This window comes from Microcaecilia unicolor, chromosome 5 (genome assembly GCF_901765095.1).
Source record: "Microcaecilia unicolor chromosome 5, aMicUni1.1, whole genome shotgun sequence".
Lineage (NCBI taxonomy): Eukaryota > Metazoa > Chordata > Amphibia > Gymnophiona > Siphonopidae > Microcaecilia > Microcaecilia unicolor.
The window spans coordinates 143770565-143783038 of record NC_044035.1 but is presented as its reverse complement, the minus strand read 5'-3'; positions in this window follow the sequence as shown (position 1 = coordinate 143783038).

Here is a 12474-nt window from a genome sequence, read left to right as displayed (position 1 = left end):
GTGAGCCCAAAAGAAATGCTCTTCAAATTGTTCTAAAATGCCACTCTAGCAGTGCTGCTGGATCCCATTTTATGCTCATACTCACAGCCTGACTGAGCCATAATGACACTCTAGGGATCTATCATGTCCACTGCTTCCGAGTCCAGTCTGCTAGTTCTTCCTACAGATGGTCTTCCAAGTCCACTGTCAGAATCCCAAGATGATACTTACTGGAAGAAGCAGCAAGACACAATCTCTTTACTCAGATCATCCTGTGCAAGAAATGTAGAGTTTTCACACATTGTTGATGGGTTCAGTGTGTGCTGACAGGTTAAGTGTGAGTTTTAGTACAGGATTAACAACCTGTTGCGAACTATTTGTATTCCACAGACTAATTAGTGTCTTCTCTGTTCCTTCTGCAAACTGCTATCACAGCACAGTGAAAAAAAATCAGAAACTCATGGATTTTAACTGTCTTCTTTCTGATTTGATACCTCCACCCTAGCAATCATTTTCTCTTCTGAAATCCCTAGCTGTGGTCCCCTTTTCTCCTTCTGACAGAAGTGCCTTTTCTCATAGGCAATAGCACCCTTGGTTGAGGGCGAATCCATCTGTCTGTCCGTCCATTTGTTCAGATGCATATATTTGCTTATGCACAACTGTAAGTGTACAGAGATCAAGGACAGCTAGTAGTCAAATGAGTGGCCTAGTGGTTAGGGTGGTAGACTTTGGTCCTGGGGAACTGAGGAACTGAGTTCGATTCCCACTTCAGGCACAAGCAGCTCCTTGTGACTCTGGGCAAGTCACTTAACCCTCCATTGCCCCATGTAAGCTGCATTGAGCCTGCCATGAGTGGGAAAGCGCGGGGTACAAATGTAACAAAAAAAAAATAAACAACACAGCATCAGAGTGGTAAAGGTGTGGTTTGACATGCTGGTAGAAGTTGCCAGACCCTGCCTATGAACTTGTGGCCCACACTGAAGGGGCAATATAAAATAATGCAGTAGACTTTGCGCACAATTTTGTGAACCATGGGTGCCCTATATTCAAATGAGCTGTGTGCACAAGCTGTGTATAAAGACTCGAGCGGACATCCACATACAGCTCATTTAAACTGCATAGAAATGAACGTATTAACTATTAAACTCAGATGTAAAAAAGTGCACAAAAGAACCAAAGACTGAGCCCAGGGTTTTTAACACTAGAGTTTTAATGTCAAGTCTGAGAAGGAATAAAAGTTTAGATTGTTCTGTGGTTAGCTTTTATCCCTATTCTGCTCTTTACTGCAAGCATGAAGGACCTGCAATGTTTTCCTGGATTTGCTGAGGGGGATGAGACATAGAATAGCAGATAATGAAGAGCCCAGGAGGAGGTGTTCTCCTTTACTGATGGTCTTCTGACAGTGAACAAATACTAAGCTCCAAGAAATGGAAAAGGAAAGAACCTCAAAGTAAAGAACACATTGAAGAAGAAGTAGAGGTGGACCAAAGAACTTCCAGCGGCCAGGCATAAACAACTAAAATTTTTATTGCCAAAGCACCCAAATTGGAAAGACCTGACATGGGGCTGTGTTTTGGTGGAGAACCACCTGCCTCAGGGATCAAGATGCTCTGTCAGTTGCAATTTGAGATGGAAAGATGATACTGGAGAAAACATGCAAAACTAGCGAAAAAAAAGCACAGCTGGGTACAAATACTGAAGCAGATTCTAGCGCCAAAAGGTGAGCGATAAAACTTTGTGATTGTGGGAAATTTTAATCTTCACTTAGACAATATGGAAAATCAGGAAGTAAGAGCATTTTATGAATTTTTTATTTAGTTTAAAAATTTGTATGTTGTTAACAATGGAAGCTCGTATGTGGGTGGACATCATCTGGATGCTATTATAGCTCTGATTATCAGAGCAGGGGCGAAGTTGGTGGATATGTGTACCTGCACTATACAGCTTTGTTCAGATTGTAGTCTCCTTGAGTTTACACTTAGATTAATGAGTAAGGGTGAAAAGATGAAGCAGGAAAGACCTAAAGTGTTATCAAGAGTTAGGACTAATGCTGAACATATTTGGAAGGTGGTTTCAGATCTATTGGATGACATGGAGGATAAAACTGAAATTGTATTATTTACAAAGTGGTTTCAGGTGGTACAAAAATCACTAACCCCCTGTTAACTAAGCTGTGTTATTCAGAGGCCCTTTTACAAAGCGGCGGTAAGCCCAACGTGAGCTTACCGTCAGTGGCGTAGCTAGGTGGGGCGCCAGGGGAGCGACCGCTCCCCCAAACGGAGTTCTGCCAGCGGCGGTGCCTATTTTATTCTCGTTGTATTGCATTGAAAATGTGCGCCGGTGGAAGTCCGCTCTCACACCACTTTCTCTCCCCCGCACCGTCAACCTGGTTCCGCTTCTGCTTACCGTGCACCAATATGGAGCTACCGTCGGCCCAATCGCACACCATTTCCTGCACTAGGGAAAATAGGGCAGTATTTTCTAGCGTGGCAGTTGCCTGACGGTAAACATACAGTGCTGCATGCTACCCGGTTACCGCCGGGTTAGCATGGGAGCCCTTACTGCCACCTCAGTGGGTGATGGTAAGTGTTCGCCCTCACATGGTCACACGGTAAGAACAATCTAATCACATGGCCATGGCTAGGGTTACCATATGGCTCCAGAAAAAGGAGGACGGATTGAGCCAGCCGGGTTTTACTTCCATTGCTTTCAATGGAAAGCAATTGCTTTCAATGGAAGTAATTGAGCCAGCCGGGTTTTACTTCCATTGCTTTTCCATTGAAAGCAATGGAAGTAAAACCCGGCTGGCTCAATCCGTCCTCCTTTTTCTGGAGCGATATGGTAACCCTAGCCATGGCTATCTTCAGCCTTTTTTACCCATGGCGGTAAAAAGGGACGCAGCGTGTGGCAAAAAACAGCCTCTGCCGCTACTGCAGGGCCTTTTTTTTTACTACAGCTTAGTAAAAGGACCCCTCACTTTGAACGGGTTGTGTCAGCTGGGGGGGGATTGAGACAGCGCCTATTAAACAGTTGAAAATGGTATAAATTAATAAAGGAATATAAAAAGATGATAAAAGAAGAAAAGGGTAAATATCACTCTGATCTAATTGGGGGAAATCATAATTTGGTAAAGACATTATTTCATATAATACGAACATTGTGAAAAGACCCTGGTAGGACTAGAAATTGTTCCTTGTGTCTTCACTGTTTCCTGTGTGGTGTCCTTTTACAAACCATGGTAAGCACTAGCATGTACCGCAGCCGAGGCGTCCTGCAATAATTTTGCAATGTGTACATGCAAACAGAGTGCTAAACATTTTGATTTTTTTAATTGGGGGTGGAGAGCAGAGAGTAGGTATTTCTGCGCTAATCAGCACTTCCGCATTCCTGCACGCAGACTGATTAGTGTGTGATTAGCACACGAGTCCTCACCGACCACAAATTAGGTGTTGGTAAGGGCTCATGCGCTTATCTTTAATGGCCAGGCACTAATGACAAAATTAGCCCGTGGCTAAATTCAGAAAATGGAAAAGTCAGCCATTTTCCAGCTGCACTAAAAATGGCCTTAGCATGCGGGAAAGACTCGTGTAAAGACAAGCTAAGGACACTTTTTAGTTCAGTTTAGTAAAAGGAGCCCTGTACATTTAGCCCCACTGGGGAAAATAGGTATTATACATTTTATTTATGCAGGTACTGTTATGTTGGTGTTCCCAGTTGGAGAGTCATGACAAATAACATTGGGCCCCTGGCGTGTAATGGCTTACATGCATGCAGTGCGCATCAAATCGGCATTACCTCCTGGCTAGCGTGTGCACCTGGCAGTAATTCTGTGTTTGGCGTGCGCTGAAAACCCACAGGGGCATTCCCGGCGGTAATCGGCAGTTGGCGCACACTGGATGGTTACTGCGTGGATAACGCGTGAGCCCTTACTGCTAAGTCAATGGGTGGTGTTAAGGGCTCAGGCTGTAAATAGATGCCCACTGGTTTTAATTTTGCCGCATGTCCATTTCCTGGCCTAACCCCCCCCCCCCCAGACACGGTGGAGAAATGGTCCAGCGTGCATCCAATACACGCGCCCACACTACCACAGGCCACGTTTTGGCGTGCCTTTGTCAAAAGGCCTCATTGCCTTTTATGAATGATGGCTTTTCAAGTGTGAAATATTGGACCGATAAGAATGTATTAAAGATTAATCCAGACAAAACTATGCTACTGTGGGTGGGAGGGCAACATGCTGAATTACCTCAAACAACTATAGATCTAGCAGATGTTACTATTTCTATATTCCCAGAAATAAAAATATTAGGAGGGATAATTGATGCTAAACTATCCATGGAATCTCTTGTTAATATATGGTGGTGTGATAGGTATTTTATAATTTAAAGCTCATTAGACACATTTGTACATTTTTTGAGCCTAAAAATTTGAAACTTTCACATAATACAAATGGGATAGAATTAATGTTATATTGATGGGTTTACCTGATAGGCAAATCCGTAGGTTGCAAGTATTGCAGAATGTGGTAGTGAAAATGATCTGGGAGGGTGTTATTCTGAGCATGTCACTCTGTGTAAAACCCATTGGTTACCTGTAAAAGCTAGAATACAATTTAAAGTTGTAATATTTGTTTTTTAAATTTTATATGGAATGGCACCAGAATAGACGTGTCACTTTGTGGGCGTCTATGGTCCAGGGCAAAGACTATGATCATACTCTGAAATTCAGCTAGCTTTGCCAAGATTTCCACAATTCGTTTACAAACTATAAGATGTAAAACCATTATCTGTTATAGACCCATCTTGTGGAATTCTTCACCGAATCAGCTTAGAATGATTTCTTCTTCTTGAGTGTTTAGACAACACTTAAAAACTTGGCTCTTTTGAAAATATTTGTTAGCTGTGTAATTTAGCTGGATATTTAAGGAATGAAGTGTAAATGAAGTGAAATGTGATATTTTCTATACTATTATTGCAGGAGCGTAGCCATGGGGGGGGGGGGGGGGGGGGGGGGGGGGGGGGCTTACACACTTTGGGCTCAGGCCCATCCAGAGCTGTACACCCTTGACAGCACCGGTATAGGGGAGCAATCTGAGCTCCTTGATCCTACATCTCCCTCCCCTCCTTCCCTTAAAAAGCCTCTCTCAAAGGGGTTTCTGGCAGTGACTCGCATGCTGCCTGTGGCTGACTCAGAAATAGGGGCGTAGCCAGACACACAATTTTGGGTGGGCCTGGACCCAAGATGGATGGGCAGAATCCTGCCTGTCCCACCGGTGATTTTCAGGCTTGCTTTCGAAAGAGAAGAGTGCCCATCTTTCGACACAAATCAGGAGATGGGCGTCCTTCTCCCAGGGTCGCCCAAATCGGCATAATTGAAAGCCGATTTTGGGCGTCCTCAACTGCTTTCCGTCGCAGGAACAACCAGAGTTCATGGGGGTGTGTCTGAAGCGTAGCGAAGGCGGGACTGGGGCGTGCCTAACACATGGGCGTCCTCGACCGATAATGGAAAAAAGAAGGGTGTCCCTGACGAGCACTTGGGCAACTTTACTTGGTCCATTTTTTGTTATGACCAAGCCTCAAAAAGGTGCCCGAACTGACCAGATGACCACTGGATTGAATTGGGGATGACCTCCCTTTACTGCCCCAGTGGTCACCAACCCCCTTCCACCCTAAAAAAACAAACTTAAAATATTTTTTGCCAGCCTCTATGCCACCCTCAAATGTCTAAATCAGTTCTGGCAGATGTACATACCATGAGGTTGAGCATCATGAATCAAATCTTTCACTAAAACATGTTTTTCAGAGACCATACATTAAGGGAAAGGGAAATGGGACTTGATATACCGCCTTTCTGAGGGTTTTGCTACTACATTCAAAGCGGTTTACATATATTCAGGTACTTATTTTGCACCAGGGGCAATGGAGGGTTAAGTGACTTGCCCAGAGTCACAAGGAGCTGCAGTGGGAATAGAACTCAGTTCGCCAGGATCAAAGTCCACTGCACTAACCACTATTCAGGTAAAAAGACATGGGTTTGAGAGCTGGTGATGGGCTGTGTTCAGGAATTTATATGCTCCTCTGCCCAAAGTGGAAGAACTGAAGATAGGCAAACTGGATGGGCCAGTTTGGCCCTTTTCTGCCATCACTGACTATGTTAAGAGATGCATCTTCTCTAGCCTTCAATCTGCAAGGGAACTTGTCACCTGCCAACTAAGGGAAGAACATGGGGGGAAAATGTTGTAATAATTGTTAATTTTCCTCATTCTTTCTGTAAGCAAACACTCATCCAACCCTTTTCTGGTATGGTGCAATGCTATTCCAGTACTGTTTAAATTTCACACCCAGGAATTGTACTAAATCTTATTTAATTGGTGCCCCTTGACACATTTGGAGCAGTGCAAATAAAGCCCCTCCAGACACTGGCGTGCTGTAGTTTTGCTTCTGTGCTACACTGCATTGCGACAGCTGGAATATATTGAGCCCAGCAGATCTTAAATCTTTTCTTGTTTCATGTGCACAGACATTGCAATTCCACCGTGCAGAGAATGACAGACAGTGATATAATACCTGTGTATGATCTCAGCTACATGGCCAGCTTTTGTGCTGGGATCGTTCTGGGATGTTTCCTCTTTTCAAACACAGAAGCCTGAGGAAACTGCTCTCTCTTAATACAGACCTTTTCAATACACAATGGACTATAAAAAAAATTTTGAATGTGAGCCCACTCCTGTGATATTTCCCACAGGGGAACCTCCTTCTAACCCTAGGGACAAGGCTTTTACCCTATGCTCCAGGAAGCCTTCTCCCACACCTTTTCTGGTCTGTCCATGATGAGACACAAACTAAGACTAGTCAGTAAGATGCAGGTTCTTTTAATAAGTCTAAATTAAACAGCATACAACATAAACTTGTAATAAAGGTACATGCCACCTATTTCTGCACTCTCTTACTTAAGGCCTCTGCCTGACCTTGCTCAAACACACAATCCAGGCCACGGTTTCCTACAGCTTACTTTACAAACAAGCAAGCAATGGGACCTTTTCTTCATTGAGCCTGACACTGTTGGGAAACTGTGGGGTACAAATGAGATAATAAATAAATAATTTATAACAAGGATTAAATCACATTCCTTTTCAACCATCCAAGTAGCTATGGGGTATTTCTTATTAACTGACTTGTCCTCCACTGTGCTACTTTACAAACTAGGGTTTGTCACCCTTCAAGTTAGCTACAAGGGTTTGGCTTTCCCACTAGCCCTTCCCTCACTATGCTATCATAACCAGGGTATTCTCTATGCCCTTGTTCCCACAGACTTCCATACCACATTATATAATCCTGGGATGCACTGGGTGGGGTTTAGCTAACATATATGGCTTAACTACCAGGATGCACCGGGCACGACACGGTGTTGCCATTCTGAGGAGGCACTCAGCAGAAGGAGGGACTCCTAGTACCTCCTCCTTCTTCAATGATAGGAGCGGGTTTGGGGGGCACCGCTAGAACACCAGGGCTAGCCTTCGGGTGGGAGAGGATCAGGGTCTTGCCCAGTAGTCTCACTGGACAAACAGGGTGGTTTTTTCTTTTGGAGGGGATGTTATATCTTTGGGATGTGGGGGGCCTGGGGGGGTCCATCGAACCACCAGGTTTGACAGGAATTGTTATTGATCATGCGCTCAAGCTGTGCTTAATGCATAGCTCTTGAGCGCATGCCCAGGCACAATTCTCCCGCAGAACTGGAAACAGCTTAAATTTGCATGTCATTAGCACTGAGCATTAGGGAGCTGTGTTGCAGCGGTAAAACTCCGGTGCTGTATTGAACAGTGCTGGAGTTTTGAGCATCGGGGGGGTCTACTACTACTACTACTATTTAGCATTTCTATAGTGCTACAAGGCGTATGCAGCGCTGCACAAACATAGAAGAAAGACAGTCCCTGCTAAAAGAGCTTACAATCTAATAGACAAAAAATAAATAAAGTAAGCAAATCAAATCAATTAATGCGAACGGGAAGGAAGAGAGGAGGGTAGGTGGAGGCGAGTGGTTACGAGTCAAAAGCAATGTTAAAGAGGTGAGCTTTCAGTCTAGATTTAAAGGTGGCCAAGGATGGGGCAAGACGTAGGGGCTCAGGAAGTTTATTCCAGGCGTAGGGTGCAGCGAGACAGAAGGCGCGAAGTCTGGAGTTGGCAGTAGTGGAGAAGGGAACAGATAAGAAGGATTTATCCATGGAGCGGAGTGCACGGGAAGGGGTGTAGGGAAGGACGAGTGTGGAGAGATACTGGGGAGCAGCAGAGTGAGTACATTTATAGGTTAGTAGAAGATGTTTGAACAGGATGCAAAAACGGATAGGGAGCTAGTGAAGGGTCTTGAGGAGAGGGGTAGTATGAGTAAAGCGACCCTGGCGGAAGACGAGACGGGCAGCAGAATTTTGAACCGACTGGAGAGGGGAGAGGTGACTAAGTGGGAGGCCAGCAAGAAGCAGATTGTAGTAGTCTAAACGAGAGGTGACAAGGGTGTGGATGAGGGTTTTGGTAGAGTGCTCGGAAAGAAAGGGGCGGATTTTACGGATGTTGTAAAGAAAGAAACGACAGGGTCTAAAAGCTTTCCTTTTAAATTCCCTCTCTCACATCCCAGGAAGGCAATGCTAATTAGCCCAGCTGGAAGCCTGATGAGTCATCACCATTCCTGTCTCTCCTGAGCACAGCCATATGCGCCTGGTATATGAGGCTTGGGGAGGCTTACCGCAAGCCGACCCAACAAGCCTCCTCAAAGATAGCCAGGGTACCATGCAGCACAGCATAACAACACATAGAAAGAGCAAAAAGAGCCCATTAGAGCAGATGCAGTCTGCAGCAATGGGACCTTCCACTTCTGCAGTGCACCACCAACCACCTCGATGATAGCCACTACTCGGGACTCCCGTTCCCTCACCACCACACTGCTGCCTGCAGCAGTCTCCACCCTAATGATTACAGCATGCCTGCCATGGGAACTTGGCCTTTCCCCTATGATGTGTCCTGCCTCCTCTGATGCAACTTCCTGCTTCTGTGAGGGCGGGACCGGGACGCATCATAGGAAGAAGGCTGAGTCCCTGAGGCAAGCACTGCACGCCGTAGACTGATTCACATCATCTAAGAAAAGAAGGCAAGTGTCTGAGTCAGTGGCTTAGCTAGGTGGGGCGACAGGGGAGCGGCTGCTCCCCCAAATGGAGTTCTGCCGGCACTGGTACATATTTTTTTCTCAAGTCGTGTTGCATTGAAAATGTGCGCCTGCAGAAGTCCACTCTCGCGCCACTTTTGCTCCTCCCACTCCGTCAACCTGGCTCCACTTCTGGTCTGAGTCCAACTGCTTCTTTGGGGAAGGTGGGGGAAGGAACGGGACTAAGGGAGAAACTGGAACCAGGGGGAGGGAAAGAGCAGGACTAAGAGGGAGAGACTGGAATGGGCAGGGGCAGAAGAGAGTTTGCTTGCATGCTTTTTGGTTGACTGAAGTGGGAGAGAGACCTGAAGGTGCTGCTTTGTTGGTCCTGGGTGGGGGTGGAAAAGATCTTGGTCTTTGGCTGAAATGGGAGAGAGACCTGAAGGTGCTGCTCTGATGGTCCTGGGAGGGGGTGGAAAAGATCTTGATCTTTGGCTGAAATGGGAGAGAGACCTGAAGGTGCTGCTCTGATGGTCCTGGGTGGGGGTGGAAAAGATCTTGATCTTTGGCTGAAATGGGAGAGAGACCTGAAGGTGCTGCTCTGATGGTCCTGGGAGGGGGTGGAAAAGATCTTGATCTTTGGCTGAAATGAGAGAGAGACCTGAAGGTGCTGCTCTGATGGTCCTGGGTGGGGGTGGAAAAGATCTTGGTCTTTGGCTGAAATGGGAGAGAGACCTGAAGGTGCTGCTCTGATGGTCCTGGGTTGGGGTTGGGGGTGTAAAAGAACTTGTTTGCTGAACCTCTGGGAGAGAGAGAGTTGAAGGTGTTGCTCTGATGGTCCTGGGTGGAGTGGGGAAGAAGGACAGGCAGGCAGGCAAGAAAAGGAAAATAGGCAGGAGCCTGGAGGAGGAGACAAGTTATAGATGGGGAGAGCGAAGGGGTAGAAGAGAGCTTGCTGAACCTGTGACAGAGAGAGAGCTGAACCAAGGTGCTGCTCTGATGGTCTGGGAAACAGACTATTATGGATGTAAGCCCCACCTCTGACCCTGCTTCCATTAGCCTCCCCAAACAGCAGGGCCACTGACCGCCTATGAGCACAGCCCTTCTGGCTTCATAATACATAGCCTTCTGGGAATTGTAGTCAAAACCTCTTTTAAAGGGATCAAGCCTAAAAGTACCTAATTTGAACAGAGAACTTTCCCTGTTTTTTTCTGCTTCTATCAAGAGACTCTATCAACTTCCATTCAACCAGTTCCTAACCCAATCAGTGACTAATAAACTGAGTGCCTATACCAAGGACACTCAGTTTATTTATTAGTCGTCTATGCAAAGCCATGTCAAAGGCTTTGCTAAAATCTAAATACATCACATCCAGAGTACTCTCCCAAATCAACTCCAGTCACCCAGTCAAAGAAAGTAATCAGATTTGACTGACAAGACCTGCCTCTAGTGAAATTTTCTGTTTTTAAACCATTTTCATGAATTTACCCAACCTCATCCTTACTTTTGCTTTTGTGGAGAAGGACCACATCTGCTCTTCTCCAGTCCTCCAGGACCACTCCTGACTCTAGAGAAGCACTGAAAAGGTCAGCCACCTGAACTACTAGAACTTCCCTAAGTTCCTTCAGTACCCTCAGATGTATGCCATCCAGCCCCATCGTTTTGTTCACCTTTAGTTTAGCCAGCTCCTCATGAACACAGTCTTCTGAAAATTGCTCAGAAACTACCAGCCCTCCGTCCCTTTGTGTTTGCCTTCACCTCTTCATCACTGTCTGTGCTGGTTAGCACTGGTTCTTCCAAGTCAGGCATCCAGTGATTGATGGCTGGGTGTGTCTGGGGTGTAGAACAGTTCTCCCTCCAACTTGTCCAAGTACCTGAAGTGAGATTTCAACATGTTGAATGTCCTCTCTATCACAGCCCTGGTCTTCTTGTGTGCCTTATTATACTTTCCTTCAGTTGCCTCCTCAGGGTTGATTATGAGGGCTACCAGCTGGGTCCTGAGAGGAGAATATCTGTCACTTGAAAGGGAAAGAACAGAAAGGATATCAGTGATAGTGTACCTGATGTTGTGCGAGTTGGCACATCACTACACTTGTGGTCCCAGAGCCTTGCAGGGCTGGTTGTTCCACATAGTGAAAGAATATCAGAACAGCCATACTGGGTCAGATCAATGGTCCATCTAGTCCAGTATCCTGCTTCCCACAGTGGCCAATCCAGGTCACAAGTACCTGGCAGAAACCCAATTAGTAGCAAAATTTCATGCTACCAATCCCAGGGCAAGTAGTTTCTTCCTTCAAGCCCATCTCAATAACAGACTATGGACTTTTTCTCTAGGAAAGTTGTCCAAACCTTTTTTAAACCTAGATATGCTAAATGCTGTTACCACATCCTCCAGCAATGAGTTCTAGAGCTTAACTATTCTTTAAGTGAAAAAAATATTTCCTATTTGTTTTAAAAGTGTTTCCATGTAATTTCATTGAGTGTCCCCTGGTCTTTGTACTTTTTGAAAGAGTGAAATATCGATTCACTTTGACATGTTCTAAATCACTCAGGATTTTGTAGACCTCATGCAGGTGGTCTTATTGCTATGGGTGTACAGTCAATGCCCCCTAGCACAGAGGGGAAGTGTCCTACCTTACAGAATTCTGCCATCATTTGGTGTTGTTGCTGCTTTTATTCAGGGAAGAGAATACTTTGGATTTCTTTGCTGAGAAAGGCCTATGGAAACTGATCTATGCAATATGAGATGGCTGGCTGGATAATGTCTGCTGTGGCCTTGAGTGGTGTCTGAAAGGATCCAGGGGTGAAGAATGCTAGTGTTCTGGTGACCTTCTGTTGCACTAGCAGGGCTTGTCTTTTCCATGCTGTAGGTTCTATCTGCTTCCAGTTGCTGGCTTATGTGCACAGTTGTCTCCTTATCAAATCTGAAACTGTGCAGTCATAGTTCCTCAGTCATGTTCATGAACTGTGTTCTGGGCCTGTATGTTCTCTGCACTGGGGCCCTCCTCCTTCTCTGTTGCCTTTGTCTCCTGTGAGCCAGTGCCCACAGGAGCAACACCTCACAATCACTCATGTTTGTACCCAACAGCACCAGCTATGGCATAGACACATACTTAAAGTGGGACAAGCAGAGGGACACAGTCACTGCAAGAAACAGACACACAGACAAGCAGAGCACAGGGACACAGACTGGCACTGACACTGAGAAGGAGTGAGAGAAAGAGAGAGAGCTTTGGAGGGAGTATGTGGAAGGGCAGAGTCTGGAGCTGTGGAGAAGTGTATGGGAGGATAGATGTGGTGGGCAGATATTAGAGAGAGTAAGCAAGTCAGTGGTAATGAGGCAGAAGATGATTTAGTAAGGGCAGA